Here is an 8,373-nt window from a genome sequence, read left to right as displayed (position 1 = left end):
TAGTCTTTCACATTTCACTTTTGAAGAAGTGTGTGGGTGATCCAACATCCGTAGTGCCATTAGAGACAGTGGTTGTAAAAGATAGCCTTTCTTTTGAGGATGTACCAGTTGAGATTCTTGATCGTCAAGTTAGAAGGTTGAGAAACAAAGAAGTCGCTTCAGTCAAGATTTGGTGGAGGAGTCAGTTCGTAGAGGGAGCCAGTTGGGAAGCAGAAGTGGCCATGAAAGCCATCCTCACCTATTTCCTTCTGATTTCACTCCAGCTTGAGGTAATAGTTCATCTTCATTTTGCAGTCATTCATGCGTAAATTCAGTCTTAGAATCATGTTCCTTCAATTTGTACTTGCATTTTTTAGCGTATTTGCATGTTCTTAGAACTCAGTTCAGTCAGAAATTCAATTCGCAGTGTTTAGTGGTAGGGATTGCAGCCCTTTCCCTCTATTTCAGCTAGTTTAGTATTCATTCGGGGATGAATGTTCTAAAGAGGGAGATAATGTAACACCCCGTATCCTAGATAGACCAAAATGCAAATTTTGAGAAGTTACAGGTGCAACCCACAGTTGGCATCCACGGACCATAGGTCAGACCACGGCCCGTGCTGGTGGTCTGTGGTTCACCATGCAACCCCTCCCCAAACCCAGCTCAGAAAATCACCTAGTCTCAGCCCACGGATAGACCCACGGTCCGTAGGTCAGATCACGATTCGTGGTCTGTGTCCGTGGATCGAGGCCACCATTACCTAGCTTCTGATGCAAACTACGGCTAACCAGCACGAACCGTCATTCGATCCACGGTCCATAGGTCTGACCGTAGGTAAGGGTCAGCAACCAGTTAGATGAAATTATGATTTGGGTCAACTTCAAATGGTCATAACTCTTAGCACAAAATGAATTATGTGTCACATGACCTATGATATGATAGATAATTGAATCCTCTTTCCAACGCCGCCAAGTTTGCTAAAATCCGACCTCCAAGTAAAAAGTTATGTTCGTTTTAGTGAAGCCTTGTCGGGCACACTCGACCTACGACCTCAATCTACGGACAGTAGATTGACCTACGACCTATAGGTCCCATCGACCGATCACTCCGACAGCAGTTAAGTCGGGGGTCTTTTGGTCTTTTGCTATTTCGTTGGACCCCTAAGCTACGTCATTTAGACCCTAAATTATGAGGTTTTAGTCAGTTTAATCCTAGAAACATAACTAGAACTTACCTAAGTCAAATCATTAATCAAAACTTAGAAAATTGGAGCGTAAGAGGAGAAGAGAATTCAAGATCCACTTCACTTTATTTGATAGATAATTTCAATTTTGTACAATTTATGAGTCGATAATAAGTGGATATTATAATATCATCCATCATTCAACCCATTTTTATTCACATAAAATACCGACGAGTCGAATATTTTATCCATTCGCATCCAACCCATTGTCAACTCATTCATATGCGATCTAATTCGTTAGTTAGCCAGCACAAGTCACGCCACATGGATAACACCATAGTTACTCATGGAGAAGTTGACAATGTTGGTTTAGAAAGTTTTGGATTTTCTGTCTTTATCACACTTGGAATCTCAGGATTTGAAACAACTGGTAATTCAGGTTTTGTAAAAGTTGGGATCTCAGGCTTTGGGGTAGTTGGTAGCTCATGCTTTGGAACACTTGGTATTTCAGGCATAGAGACGCTAAGAGTCTCGAGTTCTAGGGTTGTTGGAATCTTAGGCTTTGAGGAATTAGATGTCTCTGGTTTTGAGAAACTAATAGTCTCAAAATTTGGAGAACTTGGGACTCAGACTTAGGCGAACTTGGTGTCTCAGACTTTGGGGAATTCGGTGTCTCGGGCTATTTGGAAACTAGGAGTTTTAGATTTTGGAAAACTCGGGGTCTCTGAACTTGGGGTCTTGGGCTTTGAGAACTTAGGGTATCATGCTTTGGGAAAATAGGTGTATTGGGCTTTGGGGAACTTAGGGTCTTAGGCTTTGGGAAATTTGGAGTTTCGCTCTTTGGGGTTCTAGGTTTTTGGAGAACTTGGAGTCTCGGGCTTTGGGGAACTAGAAGTCTCAAACTTTGGAGAAATTTGTGTCTCGGGCTTTTGCGAACTTGGTGTCTCGGGATTTGAAAAGCTAGGAATCTCAGGCTTAAAAGAGCTAGGGGTCTCGGGCTTTGAGAAACTTGGAGTCTCAAACTTTGAGGAACTTGGGATCTTGGGCTTTGAGAAAGTAAGAGTCTCAGGTGTTGAGAAACTTGGAGTCTGGGGATTTGGAGAACTCAGGGTCTCAGGTTTTAAAAAAGTAAAAGCCTCGAGCTTTAGAGAAGTTGGAGTCTCAGGTTTTAAGAAATTAAGAGTCTCAGGCTTAGAGGAATTTGGCGTCCCGGGTTTTGAGAAACTAGGAGTTTCAGTCTTTGAGAAACTAGGGGTCTCGGACTTTGGAGAACTTGGAGTCTTAGGATTTGGAGAACTAGGGGTCTCAGGTTTTGAAAAACTAGGGGTCTCAGGCTTTGGGGAACTTGGAGTCTCAACTTATGAGAAACTAGGAGTCTCGGACTTTGAGAAACTAGGGGTCTCGGGCTTTGCGGAACTTAGGGTCTCAGGCTTTGGAGAACTTAGAGTCTCAGGCTTTGAGAAACTAGGAGTCTTGGGTTTTGAGAAACTTGGTGTCTCGGGCGTTGTAGAAATTGGAGCCTCGGGCTTCGAGGAACTTGGGGTCTCAGGCTTTGAGAAACTTGGAGTCTCAGGCCTTCAGAAACTTGGGGTCTCAGGCTTTGAAAAGCTAGGAATCTCAAGCTTTGAGAACCTATGATTTTTGGGTTTTGAAAAGCTAAGGGTCACAGGCTTTGGGAAACTTGGGGTCTCAGGATTTGGAGAATTTGGGATTTCAGGCTTTGAGAAAGTAAAGGTCTCAAACTTTGGGGAATTCGGAGTCTCAGGCATTGAAAATGTTAGAGTCTCAGGTTTTGAAAAACTAGGAGTCTCTGGTTTCGGGGAACTTGGCATCTTAGGCTTTGAAGAACTAGGGGTCTCAGGCTTTGAGAAACTAGGGGTCTCAGGCTTTGAAGAACTTGGGGTCTCGAGCTTTAGAGAACTTGGGATTTTAGGCTTTTGGAAAGTTGGGGTCTCAGACTTTGGGGAACATGGAGTCTTAGGATTTGAGAAAGTTGGTGTCTCGGGGTTTAGATAAACTAGGGGTTTCAGGCTTTGAAAAACTAGGGGCCTCGATCTTTGGAGAATTAGGAGTCTCGGGTTTTGGAGAACTAGGAGTCTCGGGTTTTGAGAATGTTGGAGTCTCAGATTTTGAGAAACTAGGGGTCTTTAGCTTTGAAAAACTTAGGATCTCGGGCTTTGAGAAAGTAGGAGTTTCGGGTTTTGAGAAAGTATGGGTTTCGAGGTTTGGAGAAGTAGGAGTCTCAAGCTTTGAGAAACTAGGGGTCTCTGATTTTGAGAAAGTAGTCATCTCGGTCTTTGAAAAAGTAGGAGTCTCAAGCTTTTGGGAACTAGAGGTCTCGGGCCTTGAGAAACTAGGGGTTTTGGGCATTAAGAAACTAGGGGTTTCGGGCTTTGAGAAAGTAGGAGTCTCAGGCACTGAGAAAGTAGGGCTCTCCGATTTTGAGAAAGTAGGGGACTCGGGCTTTGAGAAAGTAGGGGTCTCAGGATTTTGGGAACTAGGGGTCTCGGGCTTTAAGAACCTAAGAGTTTCAGGCTTCGAAAAAGTAGGAGTCTCAGGATTTGAGAAACTAGGAGTTTCGAGCCTTGGGGAATTAGGGGTCTCGGGATTTGAGAAACTAGGAGTCTCAGGTTTGAGAAACTAGGGGTCACGGGCTTTGAAAAAGTAGAGGTCTCAGGTTTTGAGAAACTAGGAGTTTTGGGTTTTGAGAAACTAGGAGTTTCGGGTTTCGAGAAACTAGGAGTTTCGGGCTTTGAGAAATTAGGTGTCTCAGGCTTTGAGAAACTAGGAGTTTTAGGTTTTGAGAAACTAATAGTTTTGGTCTTTGAGAAACTAGGGGTCTCAGGTTTCGAGAAACTAGGAGTCTCGGGCTTTGAGAAACTAGGGGTCTCAGATTTTGAGAAACTAGGAGTTTCGGGCTTTGAAAGACTGTGGGAATTGGAGAAACTTGGGGTAGCGGGCTTGGAAAGACCGGGAGAATTGGAGAAACTGGGGGGTAGTGGGCATTGAGAAACTAGGGGTAGTGGGCATTGAGAAACTAGGAGTTTGTAGACTATGACGTGTTGTTATAGTTGTAATCATGCAGTCATGTATAAAGTAGATAAATGCTAGCAATAAGAGGGAGGACAATTTGGAATGCAGATGCAAGAAGCTTAGAGTAACATGTGTTAAGAGCAAATGAAGTTTTGATATTCCAATAGTTTTTCATTTAGCTATATATATATTTTTACATGCATATAAAAAGGAGGATTTCAATATTTGATACGTTAGTTGACCTATTTATCTGTAAATATTATAGTATCTAGAATTTGTCTTGTAATAGCAATATCATGGTATCTTGAATATCCCTAAATTAAAGGAATACTCAGATTTACTAGCTTATATGAGATTATTAAGGAATCAAACTTTTGATAAATATTTTACTAATCACCTTTAAATTGTTAATTACAATGTATTTTATGTCTTTTCTTTATTTGCTGTTTGTCTCTTTAAATCAAATCAAAATAAAAAGTGGATATAAGAGAGACATCTGCAAATATTATAGTATCTAGAATTTGTTTTGTAATAACAATATCATAGTATCTTGAGTGTCCCTAAAATAAAGGAATACTCAGATTTACTAGCTTATACGAGATTATTAAGGAATCAAACTTTTGTTAAATATTTACTAATCACCTTTAAATTGTTAATTACAATGTATTTTATGTCCTTTCTTTATTTGTTGTTTGTCTCTTTAAATCAAATCAAAATAAAAAAGTTGATATAAGAGAGACACAATATAGCTTAATCAAGTATAGTTTAACTTGACACGCATACCACTCTATCACGATAGTGATGACAATGTTGGTTCTTCCACGTACAAAAAAATCATTACACTTTTGTTAAATGTTTTTAAAATCAAAATATAAACTTCATCAGTCTTATTTTATAAGGCATTGGTTTGACTGAATATTGCACCTTAATGTTCACTTGATATAAGTACTTATATTACTATATTCATGCATAATTTGATAAAGGTGAGGTCTAGGGAAATTCGAGGAAGGATTGGGTAAAATATATAAGCTTTGGTTAGTCTTTCTATTAGCTATGACATTAAGGAATTTGTAGGACTTTTCATAAATGAATTGGGGTGAGTAGAACTCGACGTTATCGAACTTGGAATGAATAGGTTGGTCTTGGATGTCAATTTTTGAAGGTGTGTTGAAAAATGGAGACTTTTTGGAGTATTTTTGCGTTTTTGTCCCATGCAAGCTTCCATAGTGGATGGCACACTACTTTTGTGGTGTAATTTACTCCTGTTACAGCAAGAGGTCTCACTATAGCACTTCCACTATAGTGGGATTGAGCCATTTTAGCGGGATTGGTCGCAATTAATGGAGAAAATTCCCCAAAGCCGCTAATTATTTGGAAAGTACGTTTTGGGAAAGTACAAGGGCGACTTAATTAGGGCGAATTTCAGCCATTTTTCATCAAGAACCTTTGTAAATGTAAGTAATCCAATCTTCAACTTCATACTTTGATTCCCTAGGCCATTGAGGTGCTATTAGGGACTCTAGGGAACACGTTGGTTTTGTTCCTAAGGTGGGAAAATCTGAGTTACTGAGGATTTTGGGTTGTAAAGACTTGGGTTAATTGTTAAATGTTTTTCTTGATTAATCTATTGTTATTCACTCATGTAGCTGTGGAATTGGTAGTTTTCGGTGAATAATGGTGGAAAAGCCCTAGATTGGGTGAGAAGATCATAAGTTTGGCTTGGGGTTGAGATTAAGTTGTAATAAGAGTATAATTAGGCCATTAGAGATTGAATCTTGTACCTGTATTATTAATTGTAGACCAATAACAAGCTAGCTAGGATTTGTAACAAGGGAAATACGCAGGTCCAATGGAGATTTCAAGGCTTGATTCGACAAAGGTGATAGTTTATTGTTTCCAAGTTATGTAATGTATGCATGATAATTGTTTTTATTGTATTGCTTCTGCAATGCATGGTTAGGAAGATCAAATAAATGTAAGATGATGCCTTGTACACCATCACATGCAATGAAGGCGTTTAATTTACTTGTGTGTACAAGTGTTACCGTAGTTCATTATGATTCTAATTGTGTGTTGTGTGACAATTGGTTGGCTTGGGTACCTCGCCAGCTACATATATTAAGTTGGTTGAGGTACCACGCCTAGTACAGGTTACTACATGGTTGGATCGGGTACCAAACCTAGTTTGCCTTGGTACCACGCCTAGTACATGTTTGATTGTGCTCCTGTATGTTATTTCCTTGAATTAACTACATATTGTTTTACTAATTATTTATTAAATGAAAATATACATTTTACTCTAATGCTATCACTTCTATTTATAGTAATTGAGTTAAATTCAAATCATTGTGTTCTCCATATCTAAGTGTATCCGATCCTTTCAAATTAATATCTATCTATATAAATCAGAGAAGAAAAAAGAAGAAAAGTCTGACACTCTTATTTGTAGGAAAAACATTAATTATATTTTGTAAGTTTTTAAATTGTTTGAATTAGAAAATTCTTATTTGTTAGCACTAACTAATTAGGAATGAAACTAAATAAGGGTGAATTATTTACTAAATTAGATATTATCACTGTGAAATGTATGTAGTTTATGGATCCGACCTCAGAATGTCAATTTTTAGTCAAAATATTTCTTATTAGGAAAATAATTTATTGTGATTTAAAAGTTAATTGTAACCACGAAAAGATGTGATAAAAATAATAACAAATGTGTTTTCATACACAAAATATTATTATAAATACCCAAAGGCTAAGAACATTAGATGAATATTACCATTACAATTTAAACATTCTACCTCTTCTACTCAAAACTCTGTGATTATAATTCCTCCCCTCCATTAACTCACGTGGCTTCAAAAAGTAACAACCTAAAGCAATTGATCCTAATTCCATCTACCGACTCTGACGACCGTCAACAATCCATCAATTGGAGTCAATGATGCCAACAAAGTGTCGAGGCTCCCTCGTTGGACCAAACAAGAAATTCTTGTTCTCATACAGGGAAAAAAATTGGTTGAAGACCAGATCCATCGAGCCTGAACCGGAGGTATGGAATTGGGCTCAACACAGGTTGAAGCTAAGTGGGATTCAGTTTCATCCTACTGCAAAAGACAAGGGGTGAATCGTGGACCGATTCAATGCCAGAAGAGATTGAGTAATCTGGCTGTGGATTTTAAGAAGATTAAAGAGTGGGAGTCTCAAATTAAAGAAGAAAAAGAGTCATTTTGGATGATGAGGAATGATTTTAAGAGAGAAAAAAATTTACCTGAATTTTTTAATAGACAAGTGTTTAATATTCTTGATCATGGAAATGGCAATGAAGAAGGGTTAGATTTGGCTTCCGCGTCAGAAGTTTTGTTTGATAATGGTAGAAGTGTTGTTGTAGGGGATGATGGGTTGTTTACATATGTACCACAAATGAATGAGGATGTTATTCCTACGCTAACTTCAGAGGAGCCACATCAGCCACTCTCTCAAGTTTCTCCTACACAAGCAGGTGTAAGACAAACTACCTCTCTAGGAGCTGATAAAGGAAGAGGTCAAGAAGGAAGGAAAAGAAAGCAAAACAACTCAAATGATGAAAAAACAAGGAATGTCCAACATCATTTAGTAAAAGTGCTGGAAAGGAATGGAAAAATGGTGAGCTCCCAACTTGAAGCTCAGAATATGCATTCTGAACAAGATAGGCAGCAAAGAAAGGACCATGTTGATAACTTAGTAGTTGTGCTAAACAAGCTTGCAGGTGCTTTAGGAAGAATTGCAGATAAGTTATAGTGCTTAGTTCATTTAATTACAATGCAAAATATGTTTTTTTTTAAGCTTTCAAAGGCCTAGTCTTGGCAAAAAACAACACATCACGACTATAGAACAAATAGATGCTTTTTCTTAATTCTTTTTATACTTAAGTATCTCTACATTTTGTCACAATTTCTAGTCTGCCAGGCTCCTATGTATATCTCACCACTTGGGCTTGCTTGCTTGGTTTGCAGAAACATTTTATACAAATCATAATATCTCGCTTCTAATTATGATTTGTATTAGCATGAATTCCTTTAACCTATGGCATCCAATATAAAAAGTTTTGTTGAAATGTGTTTTCTCACTCATTTAGGTCATCAAAAAAAATTTAAAAATTGAATATTTTAATTGTGGAAGAAATCATATTTAGTATA

The 8,373-nt window shown here is 38.3% G+C and overlaps 2 pseudogenes; one reads left to right on the top strand and one right to left on the bottom strand.

Moving 5' to 3' along the window:
- Positions 1-1,506: 1,506 nt before the first annotated feature.
- On the bottom strand, positions 1,507-5,512 carry LOC125854659 (proline-rich extensin-like protein EPR1; annotated as a pseudogene).
- A 532-nt stretch (positions 5,513-6,044) lies between these two features.
- On the top strand, positions 6,045-7,975 carry LOC125854648 (trihelix transcription factor ASR3-like; annotated as a pseudogene).
- Positions 7,976-8,373: the final 398 nt, after the last annotated feature.

Source organism: Solanum stenotomum, chromosome 1 (genome assembly GCF_019186545.1).
Source record: "Solanum stenotomum isolate F172 chromosome 1, ASM1918654v1, whole genome shotgun sequence".
NCBI lineage: Eukaryota > Viridiplantae > Streptophyta > Magnoliopsida > Solanales > Solanaceae > Solanum > Solanum stenotomum.
The sequence above is the reverse complement of the archived record's forward strand: the minus strand, read 5'-3'. Positions and strand labels throughout refer to the sequence as shown.